Here is a 27,061-nt window from a genome sequence, read left to right as displayed (position 1 = left end):
CAATCGGGTTCCGTCACCACGAAGGTTCAGGAAGGGATAGGCAATACATTATTGACAGGTTATCATATTTATAGTAAAAGCATTACAGTAAAGACATATGCAGAAGGCGTTACAGCTGAGAAGAGAGATAAGAATACACATACGTAATGAAAAAGGCGTTACAATAGGCGTGCATGAAGGCATGTACTAGAAACGTCATTATGATGATGACACAAGTGGGTGGATCCATAAGAGAATCCTGCAATGTCAGCAGAAATATATGGCAGAGATGCGCGCGCAGCCGCATGACGTGTGATTGACGTGTAACTAGAGGGTGAAGGGAACTTGACATTTAGCCCTACATGAGGAGACAGAAGTCTGGGATGTCAGAACAACCTAATCCCAAATCGTATCTAATATCTTGTGTTTAAGGAACTATATTATCTGGAAGGGAAGGTCTCTCAAGCAGAGGCTATTCTATACTGACTGCTAGTGCGTGTTCAAGCGTCTAAGTGTCTACATGAGATGCGAGGGGGCATGGGCCTACCATGGCAACAGAAGTCATGAATTACTTGCTCGGAGACAGTAAGGCCGGGCCCTTTGCGCTGTAGCTGGAAGGATGTTTACCTAAGCTACTAGACAGGAATGCATTTCTCGAGGAGCGGAGCAGATAACTTGAAGGCTGAATACAGTTTTTGGCAGGCAACAGGCCGGGCCGGGCACCGTTAGCCGCGCAGGGAGTAGGACAAAGTTCATGGATACAGATGCAGGTCCAGGCTGGAGCATTCAGAGGCAGAAGGCAGGAAAAGCTCGATGGCAGAATTCAGGGCCTACCTTGCCAGAGCTGGAAAACGTGAAAAGTATACCATATAAAGACGGTGGCAAGGCATACTTAGGAACGGAATATCTGACCCATTCATGGCAGATCTGAAAGAGGACATGTTAACGTTGGACGCATATGTATTTGCGTCTTCATAGCTTGAAGTGGAGGGAACATACATGTACTTGTAGCACGTACATGGAGCCGTTGGGGTCTAAGATAGGGGACACAATTGACCATAAAAATTCATATTTCCTCATTCCCTCCTTGTCCTCTACGGACCCTTCATGAGATATCGATCTTCAGGAATCCATCAATTTGTTCATGTAACATCATTTGCTCTTCTTTCTTCTTCCGGGATTTTGAATGAGAACTTGAACGTGGAATACATGATGTGGCACACAGGCCGCAAATCGCTGGTCCACATTGTAGACACAGGCAACAACTGAATACTATGAGAAGGCCAATACCTAGGAAGGATAGGACTTTCCATCCCCAGGCTGACAACACGCTCCAGAACCAACCGGACCATGTCCAGGTGCCTGGATTCTGATGTATCTGGCTTGCAATCTTGTGGAGACGAGTTATGGCTTTATATACGGATGGCGCGTTTTCTGGAATGAAAACACAGCAACTCGATCCGATGACCCTACAGGCTCCGCCCCTATCGGCTAGGATGACGTCAAGGACAAGACGAATTTGAAGAACAACAATCCGCATCGCAGACTGCTCCTCTGTTAAGTTGCCTAGGGCGGAAGTAGTTTCATTCACTACTGCTTCAAGGGTTCTGGTTAATCTACGTATCAGTTTACTATTTGAGACAACACCTATGTAAGGAAAGAGACCTTTATTGAAGTCTGTATATTGTTCCCATGCTGTTTCAGTGTAGTCAACAATCGGGATATCTCTCTGGGGTCTGTTGTGTACTAGATGGGTATTTCTATGATAATCAGGAGGGGCTAGGAAAACAGGTGGCAGAAGGAATGCAATGTAACAGGTACCATCCCAATCTAGAGGTAAACGGATATATGCGGTATGACCACAAATGAAGTAGGAATGACGGGAAGCTCTAAATGTAGACTTGCCTTTATCACTGAATTCGATCACAGTAGTACATTTCCTATGACCCAGGTGTACTGAACCATTCTTTCTTACACATAATTCACCTTTGACTGGTAATACGGACATAGCAGGCAAGACTAGTGCAATTTCAGATTCAACATTCAGAATCATGAGGTTGAGTGTAAAATTACCCAATCCATATACTTCATTTTCTAGGTCAGTTCCTGTCTTTTTGGGAAGTCCCTCCTTGTTAGGGTAACAGGCTTTAAGCAAAACTAAGTTCAGGTTTCCACATACCCAGTTGCTCTGGTAAACTACAGTGTTTGAATCTAAAGAATTAATCAAACTAAACCATGCGCCACAGGAGCCATTGTGTGTGAATGGATACGGAAAGAGAGGCAGAACTCCTTTGTATTTCTGATAGGGAGGGTGTCGGCCACATATCCAACAATTTGTAGCATTGCTGGCCTGATGGGAGTGATGTAACATACTAATGAATGTGTTGTTGCGCAGCGCAAGTCTATAGGGCAACTCATGTGAAGGTAATTCGCTAAAAGAATGTTCGGCAGTATCATTGTAAGCAGAATGAGCACGCTTGAAAATAGGATAGTACATGTGCAACAGTATACTTGCAGCAATAATCAACAAATTTAGAAAAAACATAATCAACAATGTCACTATACAGTGACTATGAAGTGATTTACAATATGCACGTTTCTTGAGCTGTTTCTGTCTATCTCTCTCTCGATTTCGGTCTAGAGGATACATGTCAGAGACTAATTCAACCGATTCACCTTGGAGAGGACTTAAACAATCGAATTGTCTGACTTGTTAGACCTTAGTTTCAGTTTGTATTTTTGTGATTCGGTTTTCTCAACCAGGGGGAGTTTTAAATCAGTCTGTGGAAGGGGGCAGGGCTGAGAGTTCAAATCAGACGGTAGTCCATGAAATTTCTTGATATGGCTTGAGTGTAGCCAACCCTTGCGACCCTCGACCTTCACTGCTGTCCTCGTGGTCAGAAGTACCAATCTTGGCGTTTGCCAGCGAGGCTCCAACGGGCTCCTCCTGTCGAAATTTCTTATGAATACAAAGTCTCCAGGAACCACTTCATGGGGCTTCACCTCGGTGTTGTCGGGAAAGGCTGCAGCTACCTGTGAACGGCAAGATTGTAGTGCAGACATCAAGGAAGCAAGGTAATCTGTCAGCATATTACAATCAACATCAGTGATTTTACGAGGTATAGGCGTCCCCCACATATTTGGTGGCCTACAGAAGACCACCTCGTACGGGGATAGCCGTGTGCGAGAATGTGCTACCATTCTCATGTAAAATAGTGCAACTGGTAAGGCTACTATCCAGTCGACGCCTTTCTCTCTACAGATTTTTGAAAGTCGAATTTTCAGAGTTTGATTATGACGTTCCACGAGACCTGCTGCCTCGGGATGTCGGACACAGTGGAATTTCCATTGATAGCCTAACAAGAGTGAAATGTGTTTCATTAGCTCGGATGAGAACGGCTGGCCGTTATCTGAGTACACGATACGGGGCAAACCATACCGTGGGAAGAATTCACGAACTAACTGTTTGGCAGTAGTCGGGGCAGTGTAATCTGAGACGGGATATGCCTCTGTCCAACGGGAAAGAGCACATACAACTACGAGGACATATTTGAATCCTCGACAACGTTCCATCTGGATATAATCCATCTGGAGGACTTCAAAAGGGTGATCGGGAGGTTGAAATCCACCCTGCTCTACAGGTACGCCTTTACCTGGATTGAACTGACAACAAATCATACAAGTACGGACTTTCTGTTTGGCTGCAGCTCGTAAGTGTTTATTAAACCAAATGTTTTGAATACTGTCTAACATAGCTTTTTCTCCTAGATGTGCTGGACTATGTATTGTGTTAATGATAACTTGAACCATGGAGTCGGGGAGAAACCATATAGATTTTCCCTTCGTCATCCATCCCTGATCTGTTGGGATCCCTCCTAATTCAGTCCATTTCTTTATTTCCTCTGGTGTAGCATGTGTCTGTATGTCAATTACATCAAGGGCGGGATACCTAACTGTCATGCAGTGTGTCGGAACTATTGTCTTTGTCAAGTCAGTTGCATGAGTCCGATTCTGTACTGTTTGCTTAGCTGTTCGGTCCGCTAGGTTGTTACCCTGGGAAATAATATCGGTGACTTTTGTATGGGCCTTGCACTTCATGATAGATATCGAAGTAGGTAGATGTATTGCATCTAACAGAGCTTGAATGAGGGGACCGTGTTGAATGTTGGCACCGTGAGAAGTCAAATAACCTCTCTCTTGCCAAAGGACTCCGAAGTCGTGTACAACTCCGAATGCATAACGTGAATCTGTGTATATGTTGACTTTTTTATTTCTGGCTTGAATACAGGCTTGTGTCAGAGCGATGAGCTCTGCTGCTTGAGCTGACAAGGTGTTAATACAATTCGTTTCAATGACTTCAGTGTCTGTTGTGACTGCATAAGCGGCCACTAACTCTCCTGTACTTGTTCTCATACATGAACCATCCACATATAATGTCAGGTCTGGATCTGATAATGGAATGTCTGTCAAGTCTTGTCTGGGTTTCGTCGTAATCGTAATGACTTCAATGCAATCATGTGCCAGTGGGTCTGTTCCACTTAATGGCAAAAGTGTGGCAGGATTTAATGTACTACAACGTCTGATTTCTATGTGTGGCTGAAACAATGTTAGTTCATAACCCGTCAGTCGTGCTATAGTCAAGTGTTGTGTTTGTGTCCGGTTCAAGAGAACCTCTACTGCGTGTGGTACTTGTACTGTCAATTGATGTCCTAATACTATGGAATCGCTTTGTCTGATCGCTAAAGCTGTCGCTGCGACTGATTTCAGGCACGCAGGAAGAGCCTGAGCTACGGGATCTAATGTGCTGGAAAAGTAAGCACACGGCTTGTGTGATCCTGCTTGTTCCTGAGTGAGTACTGACAAGGCAGTACCTTCACGTTCTGTAACAAAAAGTGTAAAAGGCTTACTGTAACATGGTGTCGCTAAAACAGGTGCCTGACATAAGGCTTTCTTTAAGTCTTCAAAAGCTTGTGTATGTTCTGGAGTCCAAGGGAGGACAGTCGATGTCGCTGCCTCCTGGGTTGTCAACTGAATGAGTGGTTTTGCTAGAAATGCATATTGGGGGATCCACTGCCTACAGTACGAAGTGAGGCCTATGAAGGCCCGTACCTCCTTTTGTGTCTTGGGTGGTGGCATGTTTACAATTAACTGGATGCGATCAGGTGTGAGCTGACTCCCCCCCTTGGACAGCAAGTGCCCAAGGTACACAACTTGCTGAACACAGAATTGCAGCTTCGAAGGGGACACCTTGTGCCCCTTGTCGGCCAGAAAATGTAAAACCGTCAGTGACGCTTTTTCACATTCGGGTTCGCTTCGGGCGGTGATCAGCAGATCATCGACATACTGAAGCAGTGCAGTATTAACTGGCATGTGGATACTGTCAAGTTGTCTTTTCAGTGCTTGGCTGTAGATGCTAGGACTTTCTGTAAATCCTTGAGGTGCGCGTGCAAATTTAAAGCTTCGTCCATTTAAACTAAATCCGAACAAATATTGGCTTTCCGGATCGATTGGGACGCTAAAGAAGGCGTTCTTGAGGTCAATTACAGTGAAGAACGTTGCTTCTGAATCAATAGCTGTTAGTAATGAAGAGATATCTGGGACCACGGGATATTGTGGTACAATGCATTTATTCAATTCGCGCAGATCAATAACTAATCGATATACTGGGGGTGCTTTTGGATCAGTTCGTTTAAGAATCGGAATGATAGGAGAATTACATACATTGGAGTCGGTTTCCACGACCACTCCTTGTGCAATGAGCTCGTCAATGATTTGCAGTAAAGCCACTACAGCATCTGGAGGTAACTTGTATTGTCGCATTCGTGGTAATACCACTCCTGTTTTGAGTGTGACTCGATATGGTGTAATGTGCATACAACCTACATCAGTGGGGCCTTGTGCCCATAAATGTGCAGGTAGATTCTGTAACCGGTGATCCATGTCTCTTGACACGTAGTGACCTTTAAAGTCACGCAAAAATAGTCGTACTCCGTCCGGAGAACAACATATTATAGCTCCTAGAGCTTTCAATGTTTTTATACCTAACAAGTTTTCTGGACATGATTTAGTAAGCAATAAATCTGTAGTCCGTGTCAATGGACCAACTGTAAGAGGAAGCGGTTGCGATACTTCGTTAATAGTAGGCTTTCCTGAAAAACCAAGGGAAATATTTTGTGAGCCTGAGAGGGGTGCCCCTGGAACCTCGTCGTGACTTATAGTTGTTCTGCTTGCCCCCGTATCAAGTAAAAACTTTCTGTCTTTCCCTAATACTTGACTCTGTACATAAGGACCCTCTTGATCTACGGGAACCTCAATAAGGGGTACGCCAACTTCCCTCTCTAGGCTATTTCATGTGTATCGCTGATAATCTGGATAGTCAGTTTGTGCATACTGGTACATCTGTTGTGTCGTATTTTGTGTTGCGGCAATAGGCTGTGACTGTGGTACCGCTACGGTCTGTTGTGCAGCTTGCATAGGCTGTACATTCTGAGGTGCTTGTTGTTGGATCTGATCCTGTCTAGGCGGACGTGGTCTCTCCTTGGTTTTACCCGTAGAGATATTATGTTTCAGAACTGCACAATCGTTTATATAATGACCTGGTTGTTTACAATAGTTGCATGTCCCTTTAACGGGAACCGCTGAATTACTGGACTGTGTCGCACCCTTTTTATGACCGTCAGCTGGAACTGACTGGGCGACGAGCATTTTCATTTTCGTGTCTTTCACACGTCTTTGTTCGTGTTCTTGTTCTTCTCTAATTCTATTCTGGTGATACTGTAACATTTGTAACATTTGTGACGGAGTGTTAGCTTGCCAAGTGCTCTCAACTTTCAATACTCTGTTTTTAACCTGGGGCAGGGAATTCTCGACTAGTTTTGTTACAAAGAGATGTGGATATGACTCGCTACTTGCTTTCAGGCCGCTATTAATACCAAAACATTTTTCAAATCGGGAATAAAAATCACTAGTGTCTTCATCGGGTTTCTGTTTACAGGCTGAGATTGCTCCCCAGTCTTCCTTTTTCGTAGTTAATAAACGTGGCAATACTTGTACTAATAATCCTGGTAATGCTTTAGTTTTGTCTCCAAGCCCTACGCCTGCAGTTCGGGCATTTCTTCGTTTTCTAATGCTGTCCAATCAATCTTTTGTTCTCCCACCTCCCACTCTTTTTCTTTCAGTTTCTCGTAAATACCGGCAGGCAATAATACTTTCAATATTTTCATAATGTCAGGATAGGTATAATCACCCATGAGTAACATGTCCTTTAGTTCACGGTGAAAACCTGCTGGATCTTTGTCATGGCTGGGCACTAATTTTTTCATTTCCAATAGTTCTATTTTAGTTATAGGCGTGTACACGAACACGTGTCTAAAAGTATTATCATCATTCCTAACTGGGTGTACTTCGCGTAAGGGATTCTGTCTGTCTATGTAATACGTTTTTCTTTCCATGGAGGGAGCTGAATCATGCTCTGGACATAGGAAGGCACTGTATCGATGCCGATGTTCTAGAATTTCTTTAATTAGATCGGTACCCATACCTCTCCATTTATTCGTGAGTAATTCTATCAGTATATCAGGTAGGGGACCAGGATCGGAGTGTTGGCCTTTATATAATATAAGGAGATGTTGTATCATGTATATACTAGCTAAACGCTTTTCGTCTGGTGTGAGATTCAGAAACGTGTGTGCTAGCGCATCATCACTGTATTTTTTAGAACTGTCAGCCCATTGTACTGCTGACCTGGCTAATTCTTGTTCATCCATAGAATCGAGTACATGGTACCCCCTTCGTTCTCGAAGTAATTTATCAGTAGCCTGGAATAAGTGTTCAGGGGTCCTTGGATTTGAGATAGCTGCTTGAAAAATTCTGTTACATTCTGGACGTATCGGACGTATTGTATTATTAAAGGATCTTCCTTTTCCTACATAAGCTATCGTTTCTCTAGCTGGTAATTCTAATTGTCCTGTGTTCATTTCTGACTGTTCCTCCTCCTCTCCCTCTGATTCAGTTTTATCTGCCTCTAATCTTCTTTCATGTATTCGTTCTACTTCTTTTCTGATCTTTCGGTGCATAACTTCTATACTCTTCTGTTTATCATGTTTTCCGTCTGCTATATTCTGACCCCATCTGGTAAGTACTTGCATTTCCTCCGGATCTACCTCAGGCCTATCTCTGTTTCTGATCAAGCAGTTTATGAAGAAGCGTAACAATAATTTTTGCATGTCCACTTTCTGATATTCCATGGCCTCGCCAATACTTTCAGGACCTTGCCCTGTTTGAATAAAGTGATATATTTTGTCTAGATGACCAATCATTCCTGGTAATGTCATTAAATAGGTCGAAACTCGTCTTAAACGTACTGATGATAGCAACATTCTGTCGTGTTTACCTGGCACTGGATCATATCTACAATCTGTAAGAGGCTCATTAAATATATTGTCATTAGCTCTTTGGGGTGTACGTTGGTGTGCTAAATCCCTATAAGTCAGCCTATGTGCTGGCGGTGGCGTGGACAAACCTCCTGTCGCACCTCCTGTTGCACCTCCTGAGGTGCCAAGTCCAAAAGGATTTGTTGGATGTAGGGTAGAGAGTGTAGATGCAGGAAGGACTGTAGAAACAGGTGGAACGTTTAGAACGTGAGGAGGAGTTTGTTGCTGCGGAGGTGGGGGCAGATGATCTTGGGGTTGAGCGTCGTCAACAGGTGGTGCGCGTGGCTGCACACCATTAGCATATTCGGGGGCGGCATCATCTAAATAGGAAGAAAGGAAAATGTCCTTTGCGGTCTTGGGATGTACTTTAATCGGGAGTAATGGAGGTGGCAGATCTTTTGGTACCTCCAGGGTGGCCTTAGGCAAACCCTCGGCCAGAAGAGGATACATACCATTCATAAGAGTGTTTCTTTGTCTGTCTACTTGTTCTGTTTTTACTCGGATACCTTCGTCAATTAATATGTTTTCTCGGGCTCTTTCTGAATCTTCCCTACTTTTCTCTTCTTTTCTGAGCGCTTTCTCTGTGCGTCTATGCGATTCTTTACGCCATAATTCAATGGCATCTTTCTGTGACTGTCTGGCTTTCTTTTTCCATAATACTTCTACTCTCATGATGCAATCTGCATCCCATGTTCCAGCAGCGGGCCATCTCTGACTCTCTGCTAAATCCTTGGTATAGTCCACCCATAAATCAAGATATAATACGGCATCTAGGCCATGTTTATGGTACATAAAGTACCCTGGAGTGTCCCTAGGTGGAATGGGAACAGCTTCTTCGAGTATCCCTTTTCTAGTTTTTATCTGTCTTAATTTCGAGAATAACGGCATCTTGAACCTTGCTCCTTGATTCTTACTCGGACTTGAACACAATTAATACAATAAACACAATAATGAAGATCGAACAATCACTCATACCACGACATTTAAAACATATCAAAACATTTTAGAACGAACAATAATAATTAGAATAAAACTAGTTAACTGCATAATACTAGATATACTGGATGTACTGCTAAACAGTACAGATACACTGCTGAAACAGTGCAGACCGGATCTGTGTACCCAAACCCGTCTTGACCGGCACAAACCAATGTGCACGTCTAAATGCGTCCCCAGCAACGGTACTCACCGGGAAGCACGGAACGGAAGGCCTCGGAAACTGGACTGGACTGGAGCGGACTGGACTCGGCTCGACTCGTGACATAGATACTTCGGAACTTCGGAATCTGGTGGGCCTCTGTATACCTCGGATCTTGCTCTCTCCGCTTGGCTCTGGTCGGGATTCTCCGCACTCCTCACCGCCTCGTCTGGGTGTTGATCGCAGCCTCAGTCGCCCCCATTGGCCTGAGGGAGATACAGGAAATCCTGCGGGTACGCGTAATTGTCCGTCCGGCTGTGGCAGGAGACCGGGTCTGCAACGCACCTCCGGCGCGTGGGGTGTGAGAGGTGTCCCTATTCGGGCGCCAATTATGTGGTAAATTTAAATTACCTAGACTTAATTTATGCGGTAAAATTCAATAAGAATAACTCAGTAAAAATAAGAGGCAGAATCCGTGGTATTTGAGGTTATAAAAGGGAATTTATTCCTTACAAAGGAATTATGGTTCGAACCAGGCAATCGGGTTCCGTCACCACGAAGGTTCAGGAAGGGATAGGCAATACATTATTGACAGGTTATCATATTTATAGTAAAAGCATTACAGTAAAGACATATGCAGAAGGCGTTACAGCTGAGAAGAGAGATAAGAATACACATACGTAATGAAAAATGCGTTACAATAGGCGTGCATGAAGGCATGTACTAGAAACGTCATTATGATGATGACACAAGTGGGTGGATCCATAAGAGAATCCTGCAATGTCAGCAGAAATATATGGCAGAGATGCGCGCGCAGCCGCATGACGTGTGATTGACGTGTAACTAGAGGGTGAAGGGAACTTGACATTTAGCCCTACATGAGGAGACAGAAGTCTGGGATGTCAGAACAACCTAATCCCAAATCGTATCTAATATCTTGTGTTTAAGGAACTATATTATCTGGAAGGGAAGGTCTCTCAAGCAGAGGCTATTCTATACTGACTGCTAGTGTGTGTTCAAGCGTCTAAGTGTCTACATGAGATGCGAGGGGGAATGGGCCTACCATGGCAACAGAAGTCATGAATTACTTGCTCGGAGACAGTAAGGACGGGCCCTTTGCGCTGTAGCTGGAAGGATGTTTACCTAAGCTACTAGACAGGAATGCATTTCTCGAGGAGCGGAGCAGATAACTTGAAGGCTGAATACAGTTTTTGGCAGGCAACAGGCCGGGCCGGGCACCGTTAGCCGCGCAGGGAGTAGGACAAAGTTCATGGATACAGATGCAGGTCCAGGCTGGAGCATTCAGAGGCAGAAGGCAGGAAAAGCTCGATGGCAGAATTCAGGGCCTACCTTGCCAGAGCTGGAAAACGTGAAAAGTATACCATATAAAGACGGTGGCAAGGCATACTTAGGAACGGAATATCTGACCCATTCATGGCAGATCTGAAAGAGGACATGTTAACGTTGGACGCATATGTATTTGCGTCTTCATAGCTTGAAGTGGAGGGAACATACATGTACTAGTAGCACGTACATGGAGCCGTTGGGGTCTAAGATAGGGGACACAATTGACCATAAAAATTCATATTTCCTCACATGAGTGATGTCATATGCGAGGTCATAAGCTCTGCTAACTATAACTGGTGAGTTTCTGTGTTTAATTTTTTAGTTCAAAACATTAATGCTGTCACTGACATGTTTACCTTACTATAATGTTACTTTAACCTTTGGTTAGTATACATATATATATATTTGCTGAAAAAAACCAAAGGTTAAAGGGACTTTATACTTAGGTGAACATGTCAGTTAAAACATACTATTTAAATGAATAAAACTACTGAAATTCACCAGTTATACTTATCAGAACAGGTTATAATTTGTGCCCTACAGTAAATATAACACACATCCTCACCATGAACAGTATTGTCATGAATTATATCATTTCAGATGTTGCAGTGATGTTTTCAATAATGTCCCAGAGGGAAACGGCATTTACAATGCTGTCAGTACAAGGCAGTGCCACTACAACGCAGGCACTACAACGAACCTGTCGTTACCACACGTTGCATTACAACGCAAGTCATTACAACAACTTGCTTTATGGAACTCATTGTTGGATTTAAAATCCCACCTTCTCTACTATTGCACAGACCGGAGTTGGAATAGTAAAAAATACTATTCCAAACTCCAGCACTTCCCTAAATGCAAGTCGTTGTAACAACATGCACTGTAATGGAATGCGTGGTAACAACGCGTTCATTGCATTGCCTGCGTTGTAAAGAAATGCATTGTCAATACATGTGTGAAAACGACATGCATCCTGTCCCAGAACATGTCATGTGTGATGCAATATGGGAGGTAATTAGCAGTGCATGGCGCCTGCTCCTGCCGCTCATTTTTTTTAGGTGTCCAGGTGCCTATCTGCCCAATCAAGTTGCATTCAATGCAAGCAATTTGCATTGTTCAATGGGGCCAGGAGATATGCAAGTTGATTGGCTGAATATAACTATTTACTATGGAAATCTACAACAACTTGTGAATTTCCAAAAGTTTTACCACAAAATATTTGCAGGTCTCTCTGGATACTCAATATGACTTTGGTCTCTGGGTTGCTACCCTCAATATCATAGAGCATTCTGGTGCTCTAAAAGTTGTCTTTAGTTTTCTCTTTTATTAGCTGGCCTCTCCGTGGCAGTAGATAATCCCTTGCCGTAGCAGGAAATACTGGCCAGTTTTTAGAAATAGTTTAAGCATCCTGTGGAGATGGATGAGCCAAGTTACAGTTAAATGTTTTGTTAATCTTCCCCATTCTCTTGACCCTTGCTACATACATATTTAAAAGTGTTAATTTGATCAATGACCTATGAGTCTAACATTAATAGATAGTTATACAAAAAGAATACATAAACTGACAGCTGTCATTACTTCAAATACTACTATAGCTAGTGGTTGATAACATTTAATGACACATAGCCAGATGTACACAGTTATTTTGGGATCATAAACTATGCAATTAGATAAATCAAAAGATTTGTGACTGCAAAATGGGTTTTGAGTATGTTTGAAACCCACCTTGCGAGTCAAAAAATCCTTTTGAAACCAGAAAATGCCCTTGGCGGCCATACAAAATCACTATTAGCAAGGAGTGTAAAAGGGATGTCCCCTTGTAATTGCAATTTGGTCGGGAAATGCAGTGGATCAGAAGAGCTGTGAGGTTTTGATGCAGAGTCCAGTACTGCTGTTGAAGCTGCCATTGATGAGAGATGCAAGCGCATGAGGCAGGGATGCATCATGCAGGAGGGGTTCGAGGGGCTGTGATGCGATATGGGTCTTTACGGCAGTTCTGACCTAAGCAGCAGCAGCAATGCGTCACTTCTGCTGGGGTTGTGCCATGCAGCAGAGGAGAAGCTTTGGTTCCGCTGGATCCACAGAGGCTGGCCGAGCTACCTTAGATTCCACTTCCAAGGGTTTAGGACTGGGTAGTACCACTTGACAGGGTAGACTCATGACTGGCAGAGTCCAGGTGCTGTGGTCATGGTTGTTAGATCCTTCTATCCCTGAGACTCAGTCACGAGGCCAGCTAAGTCAGGAAAGAAGCCTACCCTTTGGAGTCACTCCGTGATCCTGGGTTCAAACAGATGTCAATCCATTCCTTCTCACTCAGGCAAGAAGGCAGCAAGCAACAAATCAGCACAGCAGGGCAGCATCCCTTCAGAGCAGCAGGGCAGCAGAGTGGCAGCCCTTTCATCAACACAACAGTCTTTCTTCCTGGTAGAGCGTCCACAGGTCCAGAAGTGTGCTGAAGAGTTGGTGAATTATGAGCTGGTACCTTTCCTCTGGAAGACGGGAGAAGCATCTAGAAATTCCCTTTGAAGTCCCCAGGCATTCTGCCTCCCCTGTCCTGGCTCCATACTAGCTACAGGGAGTATGCAGCCCTTTCTGTGGAGACAGCACACTGCATATTCAAGTTTAAATGGGGCTCTGCCCAGCTTCTCTCTCCCATCCTGCCTGTGATGGCCCATCCACGTACACCTAAGCTCTCTATTGTGTATGACTATCTAGGAGGAATATACAAAGCCCACCTGCCAACTACACCCAGCCACGTGACCCAGAAACAGGCAGCAGGCACTAAATTGCTAAGGCAGGAAAATGCCAACTTTCTAAAAGTGACATTTACAAAATTGGCGTTTAAAATCGGACTTCGCCATAAGTTAGGATTTTTCACTACAATTTTACAGACACCAAACATAAACTCACTACTTGCTCCTATTTGCAAATTACAGCTTATTAAATGGAATAAGGCAACTCCATTGTTATCGTATGGGAGAAATCGGCCTTGCAATAGTGAAGATCAAATGTAGGTGCTTTTTGCTACCAGGACATGCAAAACTTGAAAGTACTTGTGCTACTTTTTAAAATACAGTTCAAAAAAACAATTTAAAACTGCAAACACAGGCTGCAGTGGCAGGCCTGAGACATGTTTAAAGTTCCACTTAAGTGGGTGGCATGGTCAGTGCTGCAAATTCACTAGTACGATTACATTTACACTTCCTAGGCAGAGGTAGTAACACTTTACTAGGGACTTACAAATCCATTAAATATGCCAATTGGGTTTTAGCCAATTGTTAACACGTTTATTGGAGAGAGCACAAGCACTTTAGCACTGGTTAGCAGTGGTAAAGTGCACAGAGTCCTAAGGCCAGCATAAATAAATTCAGCACAAAGAGAGGACCAGGTCCAACAATAGGCCTTATTTGTGGAAAAAATTGGGTTGCGCAGAGAATAAATACTGCTCCTTCACTAGCTCCATCACCCCAGCAGCAAATTCCTGGGCCCGGTAAAACTCCCAGGAACACTCTAAAGAAGTAGACCCAGTTGCCAAAGAATCCTGACTTCTGATTTCTGGCTAACGCTGGAGGAAATGGACCCAAGGACCTCTAATTTCTGCTGACACCCAGGTACAGGAGTAGCTTTCTAAAGGGTCAAGTGGTTGGCCTACTGTTTACCTGCTTTAGGGGCACAAAATGCCACTGTACACCTGACTCATAGAGGGCCCAGCTGACTAAAGAGGAGTAGATTTTGGAAGATACATGTTTGGAGAGAGTCCTGGTGGCCAGAAGCTTGATCAGAGTCACTGGGGGGCTGCAGGACGGACCATACAAAGTTTTTCCAGCAGTTGGAGACTACATCTGAGGGTAATGTCTTTGACCGGAACAACCCACTTTTGTTTCTGACCTCCATTCCATTGCAGTTGGCGTGAAATAGTGCCCAGATGCCGGTCCACCCTAAACTGTTCTTTTTTGTTAAAGCTTAAATTCTTTAGACACTTTTTGCCTTACATCTTTAAAAATCCATATCTCAAGTTCCCCTTAACCTATTTTAATGATCTGTTTTTTTTTCCTCATTACATTGTTTCTATAAATTGTTTTGGAATGTTATTGAGTTCTTTTATTTATATTAACAATGGTGTATTGCTCGAATTTGCATACACTTTTCCGGGGGTTGACTGCTGCTTGTGCCATAGTTACCGGAATTGAGCCAAAATATTTTGATTAAATCTCTTTCTCCATTTTTGTTAGGTACCACATTTTGTTTGATTGGATTAGAGCAGTTAAGGCTCCCCCTGGTGTAAGCGTACATGTCTCATAACTCAAAGTGCAAAGAGTGCAAATAAAACAAATTGATACCAAAAACTTGCTTTTATAACAATAAAATGTATTTTATTTCAGACTCTACTCAAGCAAAGAAATACCACAGTCAAAAGCAACCACACAATCACCTTGAGGTCAGGTCTCTAGTAGGTGTCAGGCAAATCCCAGTCCCACCCTCCTTTGTGTAACATGTCCGGTGTTATTCCCCATTCACTGAGGCTGCATCCAGGGAATGCTCAAGAGTTCCCCTTTGACCCTTCAGGTTCTAATTAAGAGTATCTATGGTGCTACAGCACTGTTGGCAGCTAGTCTGCGGTGCCAAACTGATCCAATTCATGTCTTACCCACTCTTGCAGCATTGGAGAGTTCAACAGTGCAGCGAGTGCCCTCTGCAGAAGCACTTGTAAGTCCTGCTCTGCTTTGAGAAGTCAGGCCCATGTGGTAGAACCAAATGGTGCAAGCATCTTCTGAGTGGAGCTGCTGGAGTTCTCTTAGTTGTTGGAGCAACTCTCAGATCTCTAAGATGCAGTAACTTGACTTTACCCAGCTCTCTACTGGAGCCCAGTGATGGTTTGTTCTGGTCAATTATGTCCTTGGCAGCCAGGGGCAGTGACCTGAATCCTTCAGCAACGCCAGTACCAGCAGCCCCTGCTGGCATATGGGCTTGTCATGGTACTGAATTGTATGAGAGCAGGCCCCTCTGGTACAAGTGCCCATGCTTAGACTGTTGCAAGCCTCAGCGTTTATCACAGTAGCAACTTTACCTGTGACTCCTTACGGCATACAGGGTCATTGCCGCAGCATGTGGTATGGGTTCACCCAGTCCCGCACAGCACTTAACTCATTACTCAGCCCACAGTCAGTCCTCACATACAGGGGTCACCAGGCCGATACTGCGCAAGGGCAAAGACCCGATCGGGGCACAGATTTTCTCACACACCTTGATTAGTTAGTTATCTCATCAGGGCTTCCATTGGATCTCGCTCCCTCCATCGCTCTGGTCATAACAAGCAGGCAGACACTGGTGCTCCATGCTCAAGGGTAGATGATCACAGTTTCTTGAGTGATGTCCCCTCACCCAGAAAGGAAACAAGTAGGTCTTTGCTCTCAATCCTGGTCATAGTCCGTCTGGCTACTTGATAATCCCAACCTTTCCCTCTTATAGTCTGTTTCCAGGCACCAAAAGTGATTTAGGGTCTGAGTCTTTGAGGTTTTAGGTTGGGGTTCTGCTCCTTTTGAAGTGTACATTTCTCTTGTTCTTCTTTCCTCTTGAAAGGATGTCTGTCACAGCAGGTAAGACTCTGAAGCTGATTAACCCACAACACACTTCATGGGAGTGACCAGAGTTCACACCTGGATGTCGGCCACAGTGATGTGTGCATCAAAAGATTAATCACAGGCTCTGAGCCATACACTCTATGATTCCCTTTTAGTCCCCATCTACTTTCCTGAGATGTGTCCAGGACCCTTCATTGTTCCTATCAATGAAGAACAGAGCAACCTTTTGAAGTGTAAATGGAGGATCCTATCTTCCAGTGTGTCCCACCAGCTCACAGCAATACACAAATGTGTCTGGGGGGATTCCTCTACTCCTTATGCTTACACCAGGCAGGCCTGGGTCTCCCACAGTGTAACCAAAGATCCTTCATATAATGTACTAGTGCAGGCACACTTCCTCAGTGTACATTCACAGCACACTTACTGTTTAACACTGTTATCTCTAAGCTTTTTACCATTGCAAGTACACATACATTTAGTACCTACATCAAGTCTGTGTGCATTGCTCAACACTGAAGCTTTCCTATTGCAAACATACACACAGCCAGCAACCACACTCACCATATGCACGGTGCACAACACTTTAACATTTGTGTATTCTACTTCACAGAAGCACACATACACCCAACACATGCTGTCCTTACACATGCACTGCAGAGTACTGCAGTTATCAGGTAATGTATTCAGAACAGGTATACATACACTCATTGTATGAACTAACCACACATATACAGTTTGGCTCTATACCTGTACTGTACTCTTCCCCAGGCACAGATACATCCAGTACTGAGTCACTACTCCTGTGCTGCACATCACTACACTTCCACCAGATGTAGACAAAGGGTTTGTTAAGCACACAGCAACTAAACATTTAAAAGGGGACTGAGCCTGTAAGCCTCACTACAATGACACAGGGTAACAAAGAGGTGTTTACTACTACTGATCACTACACAGTATGCTTCAATCACATCACTTGTGCAACTTAACACCTGGTGAAGGCGATAGCCTTCGACCTCTATGAGGATAGTGCCTTGGGCTACCCAACAAGATCGCAGTCCGTTATGACTTTTTTGTCCGAGCAATCCTTCTCATGCCACAACCATAACCCCTGTCAGGGTGAACCACAAAAGATCACTAAATTAACCTGTGTGTAGTAACCCTCTGGTAGCTTGGCACCAAACCAATCAGGCTACTCTTAGCTGCAATCCGTAAAGTCTTTATGCAGTACACAAACAGTAATAAAGTGAGAAGACAACACAAGAAAAATCCTACACCAATATAACAAATAGATTTTATTAAATGACAGAATGACAAAAATCCAATCAGTAGAACAGAAGATATCCAATTTCAAAGTTTTAGGTAAGTATATCACCTAAAAGCATAAAGCGCCAGTCGCTGTCATCTGGCGATAGTGGGCTGGGGAGAAATCACAAGTTCAGGTCAACTACGATGGAGCGTGGGCTGGAAACAGGGACCAGGAGAGCCATGGTGAAAAGGCTACCTTCTCAAGTCCAACACAAAGTGTCCAGTTTGTGCTGGAGGAGGCCCCGAGGAGCAGAGTGAGTGTCACTGATGGGCGTTGTTTTAGTGCAAAGAACAGGCCTGGTGTCCTGGATAATAATTGGTAGTTCAGGATGGACTGTTCCTATTGTTGCAGAGTAAAGACTGATATTCATATAGGTAGTTCCAAACAGAGGTGGTTTGGAGTGCAAAATAACAATGAATTGGGACGCAGCCCAAGTAATTACAAGCAGCTGAGATATATTTAATCATTCTATCCACCACTTTTTTGTATACTCCAATGATCGCGATATACCACGACCTAGGGACAATTTGAATCTCAGTGAATGAATCCAGGGGTCAAACATACCAAAGGGGCAGCCCAGCCAAGGATTTAACCTTTGGACTTAGTCTGCAAAATGAAAATCGGAGTCTGTCAGTGGAGCAAGCCAGCAGCCTGTGTCCAGGAGTGTCTCACTGAAATTGTCTAGGGATTGACTGAGGTTCTGGTGAAGATGCTGATTTTGGCAGAAAATTGTCCAAGCTGAAAAAGTCAAATTTTATTGCCATAGCCAGTGTCACGTCAGCCAGATACTCAGTGCTTTTGCCTCGTCAAGATTACTACCTTGTGACATGGTCCCTTAATTGGAGCTCACATTTCTCGAGCAGGACTTGACGGCTTGCTGTATCTGAAGATGGCTCCATGAGGTAAGATTCCCTCTCCCTGGGGGTCCGCTGAAACAGATATTTGTTATGAAGATGCTTCACGTTGGACAAACTTGTTTCTCCGGCTCAGCAAAGTCACATCTTTGGTGGATAGGCTCTAGCGGGTGATCCCGTCCCTCTAGCAGCTGGAAATCAAAAGTACCAAAAAGCGGCAAGTCTCTTTTTCCTCAGTTCCTTACCTAAGACTATCAGGCTTCAGGTGGCTTTTAGAACTTTGGGCTTGGTTCACCAAAGGCCTTATGCAGTGTCCAGTACAGGCCCAGTAGCCAATGGGCAATTGGTCATCCAGGCAAAATGGTTCTTCAGCTTGTTATATCCCTGTAGCCACATAGAAGGCCAGCTAGCTGATCCCTGAATTCCTCATCTGTGTTCTGAGTATAGGAGGGAGCAGTTCCTGTCCTTCAGAGCACCTCTTAGGTTCCAGCAAACACGGTTCAGTTCTCTTCTGATCTTCTGCAGGTCTGCAAAGTGTTCAGGGGATGATTCCTTGTGGTGTCACATTTATCGTTGGCGCTAGCTAGTGGATGGGGTACTCATGGCTTGTATCTAACCAATAGGGTAAAATCCTAGGTACAACCCTATCCACTTTTTCAGAAGTACCAGTTTACTCTACTTCAAACAATTCTATAGTGCACCTTACTCCAAAATTCCTACCTGGGGGTACGCTTTCTCCTTTGGGCAGAGACTGTGTGTCTGCCTAGAGGTGTGCCCAGGGAAATCAGTAGCCTCCTCCTTTGTGATCATTCAAAACTGATTCTGTGGGTAGCTTCCTTCCCACTGAGTTTGGAACCAACCTGGCTGGGGTAACAAAGGTTTGTTTTCCTCAGGTCTCACCTTACACTTACTTGTGTAAGGGCAGACCTCTTACAGGTTAATGAAGCTCATAGGTTGAACAAACTGTTCTTCCTGCATGGGGAAGAAAAACACCTTCCCATGCCCAGTCAAATGGATTTCTGGGAGCAGTGTTCACACTGCATTAAAGTCAAGCACTAGCCAACTGTCAGTAGGTTAATGCAAATTATCCTACAGGATGTTCATGCAGGTAAAAATAACTTTCAAGAAGTACATTTTTCCTAAATATATTTTAGAAATCCTACTTTTTCATGTATTTAATATTATAAAAAGTCTATGATTTACTTTTGTAGTTGCTTTGTGTGAAAGTTTACAGACTGAAGTTCATAATATTTACTTTTCTAGGATTTAGCTACTGGATTGTGTTGGAACTTCTTTACATTAGGGAGGAATCATGTTTTTTAGGTTGCTCCACCTGTTGGGCATCTGTCTCGTTATTGCCTTAAACACTATTTATTTTCTAATGAATGTATTTTTATTGCGTTTTATATTGTTTGATTCCATCATAGAAATTGCCAGATGTGAAAATATAGCGCCTGTTTACTGTGTAAATAAATAATAAATGTCTGATTCTTTCCAGCCCATGATGACCATAGATATTCTTTAAGGAAGAGGTCACATGTGATTAGAAATAAACATATTTGTTCATTAAACAGACAGCAAACAGACGAACAGGAAGAGCCATTTAAAAGACCCGTAAAATATGATCTGTAATTTCCACTCGCTCATGAGGATGCAGCATTAATCATGCAGGATGAAAGCCAGAGGGATGCCTCGTTCGCACTTCATTCCTTTGTGGTATGAGGGGTCTAGTGATCTTGAAATGTGACAGGCAGCGACAACATAATGAATGCTATATTATGCTTGCAAGATCATGGCACAAAGTGACTTACATAATATCTTTTTGCAGTTGGGGAATAAAAGGCTCCTGCTCTCCTGACCCCTGACAAGCTCCCTGGAAGTGCGTGACTGACAGAATGTGGGCACCTGCCTTCAAGGCTTTGAGCAGCCTCGGCTCCATGTAAGTGAAGCATTGAGCATCTGTACTGCGAGATCGACCCATCGCCTGTTTCTCCAATAGAAAATACACGTCTGGGTGCCGCATGTCGACACAAACCCGTTCAAAAATAGACTGTGCACATTAAATCGATTTTTAAAGATCTCCCTCAGAATAGCCATTCATATGTTTTTGTTTCAATGAAAAAGAAGGTAAACCTTAACACACAGTCCACCAGAAAATGTTAAATTGTGTTTAAAACATGTATGTCCAGCATTGATAGAAATTGCTATTTTTAGGTGGGGAAGAAATATCGTTTTTTGGGTATTTGTGACAGCAGCATTTAATCAAAGATAACTAAAAAAAGAAGAATTGTGTTTGAAAAGTTGCGCTTACATTGCAAGTAACATGATAGTTGTGGTTTTAGAAAAGTGAAATTTTTTTCGTGGGGCTTATGATGTTGCCTATGAGTAATTCTTCCAATCCTCACAAGATAAGTTGTGATCTAATTGAAAAATAAAATCCGAGGTTTACTTCTGTCAGTTCAGGAGATTTACTAAGGTTTTTTGCTGATACATTGCGTCAGTTTACTAGCCATTATATAAACATGTAGATGCAGCAGAAAATTGTGCAGTGCTACTCAAGCGCCCACTCATCCTTAGTAAATTCCTCGATTTGTAAATTTCTCTTTTCTTATTGTGTGCTATGACTTCCAATAACATTATGGACATATTCCGGTGCACTTTACTGTTAGACACTGGGGCATATGTACAAGGGGTTAACACCACCAGAAGGTCACTTTTAGCGACTATCTGGTGGCGTTATCTTCTTCTCCATATTTACAAAGTGGCGTTAAGCCACTTTTGGTGCCTTAACACCACCTTGTAAATACAGTCCCTTAACACGCATCATTTAGCGTGAAAAGGGCGTGCAATGGGTGTTGCTGTGGGCGTTCCCCCACAACACCTATTGCTTTTTGACACTGCCCCAGATTTAGAAACAGGTGTAAATCAGTGGCAGTGCCAAAAAATTGCTACCATGCAAGAGCAGGTGTTAGAATGGCGCACCAGGAGAAATGCTTTTATTTCTCCTCGTTTTCGCATTTTCTATGTGTGCTGTATTTTGTTACTTCTATCTGTGCTGTATTCTGCAGCACACATCAGCCACGGCCCGCGGAGGGAGTTTCGTGGGGCGGTAAGGGGGGCGGGGGAGCGGCAGGGTGGGGGGTTCTAAAAACCGGAATATGGACAATTAGAGGTAAGTAAACAAATAAATAAATAAAACGAATTTCGTAGCGCGCGCTGCATCGCAAAATGCGATGCAGCGCGCGCTACGAAATTAGTTTTATTTATTTATTTGTTTATTTACCTGTATTTATCCATATTCCGGTTTTTAGAAACCCCACCCTGCCCCTGCCCCTCCCCCGCCCCGCCTTACCGCCCCACGGAACTCCCTCCACGGGCCGCGGCTGGCACACTGAAGGAGCAAAAAGCCATTAATGATTGTTTATGTGCAGGAAGGTGCCCTTTCCTACACAAAAACAATCACATAACTTTCATGTGTGCTTCAGAATACCGCACACATAGAAGTAACAAATAGGTATTATGGATTGTTTATGTGCAGGAAGAGAAACCTTCCTGCACATAAATAATCATACCCTGCACTATGGTGCAAGAGGGCCTATGTTGGCGCTAGTAGCTAAATTTAGTGTCAGCGCTAGGGAAACGCAGGTGTGTGTCGTATCCTAGTAAATAGGGTGAATCTCTGTGTTTTTAAAATTTCGGTGTGTGGCATTGACAAATTTGGTGCAGCGCCTCGCTTTGACATTTTCTAGTAAATATGCCCCTCTGTTCTAAGAGCCGGCATTAAATAATCAAAATAAATCAAATGTCCAAGTAGATCGTCCACAGCAAAAAATTGAAACTCTTCAAAAATATTAACCCCCCCAAAAAAAACACCATTTTATTATTTACTGTTTAATGAAATTTGAAGTGTGCCTCCCTTTTAGTTTATAGTTTAACTTAACCCAAAGCTCAGAATGTCAGCATACGTGTCTGCTCAGAAGACATATTTTGTAGCAGGCATGCCTTGCTTTACAATGTTATGAGTGGCATTTACATTATACGGTTCATTACATCCTGCGCGCATTGTCATTCCCGCAGATTTTAATATATGTATTGAGAGCAAAGATGTGAGGCTGTCACCTCTTGAGAGATTGCATCACTTCCCGGTAGAGGAAAGAGCGTATTATACAGTAGCACTTACAGCTCTTTCACTGAGCATAGGGTTTGCATAGAGTGCTCCATCTGAATGAGATATTGGGTTTAGGGATACTCTAAGGACATCATTCTTCAGAGCCAAAGCTCTACACCGCCTCTTATTCATAAAGATTAAAAGACATAGGGGCATGTCAGCAAGGGCCGGGGATAATTATCGCTAAGCGCACTTAGCGCTAGGATAATTATCGCCGGCTAGCGCTGCTTTCTATTGCGGAGATTGCGTGCTTTCAGCAACGCTTATCTCCAAAGCGATAGATATGCAAGCGTTAGCTGGAAAACAGTGTGATTATCGCTGGAAATCCAGCGATAATCGCACTGTGAGCGGCGATACCTTGCTGCTAGGGCAGGATGGTCTCAGCCATGTAATCCACCTCCCATTGGATTACATGGCTAAGTCAGAACTAAAGCAGGCGTAAGGAAAGTAGGGATAACCATGGTTAGCGCTACTTTTCTTATCGCTATGCTTTTTAGCGATTCCCTTGATAATTGGAGAAATGTCGGTTAGCGACATTTCTCCAGTTATTTCGGGAAGGAACGCCCACTTTGCATCTCATTATAGATGCAAAGCTGGGCGTTCAGAAAACAGGAGCTAAGGCAAGGATTCACGCGATAGCGTGACCTTGCTGATATAGCGATAAAATTATCGCCGCTTTTCGGCCGAAAACGACCGCAAAAGCGCCAATAATTTTTTATCCTGGCATGTAGATATGCACCATACTTTGAATGGCCATTTTATGCTATCTCTCCTCTATTTTTCTACTTCTTCGATAACTCACTAATGGAAATGTCTAATGATGGGCCCACCTTCAGTTCAATTTTCACCTCGACAATATGGAGACCTAGGCCTGGTGTAGGATTTCTTTGTGCTGCCATAGTCACCGTACACAAACAAATATGAAATCAGATATAACCCATAGAGATATGTAGGTCATATTTATTGAAAAGGTATGCCAAAAATCGAGCATGCCCGAGAGTTTCAATGCCCTTTTAACCAAGGTTGCAGGCACGCTATGACACTGGGATTTAAACATTTCTTGTGACTCTACAAGTAATCTATATACGAATTAATATGGACCATGAATTCTGGTACATACCTGGGATAGGCGCATAAAGTCCAGTTGAACAGAAGATCAAAATACTCACAATGCAGAGGAATAATCAGCAGACAGGCTCATTCATGTTGGTTACCCAGGGGTGAGAGCCGCGAGATTTAACCCCTTCGATGCGTATGACGGAGCGGTTCCGTCATGCGCGTCGGTCGCGCTGTGCGCATGACGGAACCGCTCCGTCATGGCCCCGCCCGCGCATGGAACCTTCAGCACAGCGCGATAATCCGCGCCGCTCTGAAGGGGTTAATTCAGTGAGCTATATTTACACACCTCAGGCTAAGCCTGAAAATAACACCAGAGACAAAGTTTGAAAATAACCCAATCTATGGTACGAATATTTCTCCAAATCTAACCAAGAGACAACTGAAAAGCTCCAATCCAACATGACTATGAAAAGCAAGCGGTAACAAAAAGTGGCATCATTCTTGGAATTGCAGACTAGCGTAATTTCCCTTTGTCTGTATTTAAAATATCAAAAAATGCCCCCAAAATATTTAAATACCGCATAAGGAAATAAACTTGGTTCTAACTCTATTCTACATTGTGTTTCTTGGTGTCTTTATTTTCTTAGGAAAGACATGATACAGCCAAATTCTCAGTGCTTACTTTGTAAAAAAGTAAGTGCCAGGGCTCCAATCAGGAGGCCACTGCAGCCTGCATCACCCATACCCTGCCAGCGCTGCCAATGACAGTACCAGCGCCATTACTAACCAGCACACTCTTACAAGTGTGACAATTCATACTTTTCCAGGTCCCCAAAACTATAAAAATGACTTGGGTGGTAGATATTAGATACTGGTATTGTATATTGAATTTGTAACCAGTTGTTGTTGTGCTCATCTCTTATTTAGGCAGACCGTGCCACCATTTGGCAGACTGTCATAATTGCCAGTGCTGAATATTAAGTTCCAGTGCTGAGCACTGAAAACCACCTGTCCAAATTGAGCACTGCAACTTCTCCAATTAAGTATAGCATTATGAAACTACACCCAAGCTTGGAAATCGCTGGACAATCCTTGTACACTAATATATTCTCGATTTTTACATTTATTTTATATTTTTAAATACAGTCATAGGGAAGTTTTCTGAGTCAGACTTTATTTGTGCGGTTAATCAAAACCATTACAAAACGCAACATGTTTAAAAAAAGGAGAAAAACAGCTTTTAGAAATATAAAACAATAAATATTTGTTCAAGAAATTATCAAAATCTCCGATTGTCAGTATTTATGAAATAAAATAGTGTTCTGAAAGAGACCATAATGGCGGGGCAAATCAAGGGTACCGTGTTAGCCGGACAACCACGTCCCAGGCCCACCCTTCTAAAGAACTCCAAAGGGTGTGCCTCACTCGACGTGTTGAACGGTGCCCTTCAATAGTGAGCAAGTGCAATAAAGAAATTTCCCAAAGCTGGCCATATCCTTTACAATATCCAAAGTATAAAGTTGTTGGACTGCTTCTTTTGCTGTACGAGTGCCCAATTGTTGGAGGATCGGTCTAAGGTAAATTGTACAAGCTGGCTGAAGGGCTGGACAGCAGAGTAGAATATGGGCCAAGGATTCTCGTTTGTAGTTGCAGAAGCGGTACTCCCTTATGCCCGGCCTTACATTCACAGTTGGGTACAGTTCTTTGAAGGGGTGGGGATGTAATCTGACAGCTAAAATCCTGTGTAGGACTTGCCTCCCCACGGCCTGCCTGAGATTAAGTTTCCGACTGGTCCGTGTATGTGGGAGGCTTTGGGTCTCATGAAAGCCTCTTGCTGCCAGGGATTCCATATCCAAAGTGCGAAAGCGTAGACGCAATTGCTTTTTTATTATTGCTTTGATAATAGAGTTGTTGGTTTTACTAGGGTCCCAATTTTCTAGTGCAAGCTTTAGAAGGTCTTTGGCTAAGTCAAGGCAGGTGGACCATGGGTTGTTGGTTTGTAAGAAGATCGATTTTAAGACGGCCTTCATAGCGTTTGTGGAGGCCGCCATTGTTAAAAAGAAATATTTCGCAAGTGTCGCCAGCTCTTCGAACTTTTGTTGATTGAGGTCGAATTCCAGGTGAATTAGAGTGTTCCTGGTGCAAGCTGGTTAACTAAATATCTTTTTGTAGGCGGTGCAATGTATTTTTTCCAGGTACTGCGCAAATTTCCCTGGGAATGCCTGTTGGGCATAGTTGAGGGACGGTAGAAGTTTGGTCCACAACATTCTTTGTATGGCCTTTTTAAATGGACTGTCCAAGGACGCATATAATTTGCAAAATGCGTAAGTGACCATTTTCCCCTTCTGCTGCAGTTTATGGAGGTGCACCAGTGGGCGGCCCGATTCGCTGATCCACACCCCAAGGTAATTATAGGATTGGACACAGTCCATAGCCAGTGCGCCCAGTTGCCACTTTCCTACCTTTTTTTTCAGATATTGGCCAAAAATCACAATTTTAGATTTGGTTGAGTTGGCGACCAGCTTGTTCTGAGCATTGTATACTGAGAGAGCCGAGAGCGCTTTTTGATGGCCTATTTTGGTGTAATCTAAGAGAACCAGGTCATCGGCATACTGCAACAGCTGTATCTTTGGGAGGCCGATCCTAGCCATGGCTGAAGAGGCTCCATGCAGGGATGGGCCTATGTCCTCAGTATACAAGTTGAAGAGCATAGGGGCCAGGACACATCCCTGCATTAGCCCTGGTCTGTGATGATTTTCTCTGTAGCGGACTGACCGGTAAGTTTGACCCTTACCCAAGTGTGCGGATAAAGTTATCTGATAACTTGTAGTAAGGGTGGACTGATGTTCCAACGTACCAATTTCTGCCAAAGGATTGAACGGTCTACTCCGTTGAAGGCTGCTGTGTAGTCGATGAAGCAGGCGAAAAGCGGCGGGGTGCGATGGGACATTGCTTGATGGGATAGCTAGGACAAGGCGACAATGTTATCCACGGTTGAGCCCTCTTGTCTGAACCCGGTCTGATAGAAGGGTAGAATACATTCCATCTTGACCCAGTCCGCTAATTCCGCCATAAGGGAACTTGCATAGGCCTTGCCCTCGATGTCCAGCAGGGCAACCATTCGGTAGTTCCTAGGGTCGGTGTTTGGTCCTTTTTTATATATTGGTTGCAACAGTGAACCCCTCCAGCAGTCTGG

General features: G+C 43.6%; 1 protein-coding gene across 1 annotated transcript in view; it reads left to right on the top strand.

The window, feature by feature from the left end:
- The window catches only part of PTPRD (protein tyrosine phosphatase receptor type D), a 3,784,543-nt gene that overhangs the window by 1,305,829 nt on the left and 2,451,653 nt on the right, over nucleotides 1-27,061 (top strand). Inside the window, exon 5 of the mRNA XM_085633482.1 lies at nucleotides 20,467-20,577. The gene's annotated coding sequence lies outside the window, so the exon portion shown is untranslated. The remainder of the gene's footprint in view (nucleotides 1-20,466; nucleotides 20,578-27,061) is intronic.

This window comes from Triturus cristatus, chromosome 2_1, assembly GCF_964204655.1.
Source record: "Triturus cristatus chromosome 2_1, aTriCri1.1, whole genome shotgun sequence".
In the NCBI taxonomy this organism is placed as follows: domain Eukaryota; kingdom Metazoa; phylum Chordata; class Amphibia; order Caudata; family Salamandridae; genus Triturus; species Triturus cristatus.
Note: the sequence above shows the minus strand (reverse complement) of the source record. Positions and strands in the feature narration are given on the sequence as shown.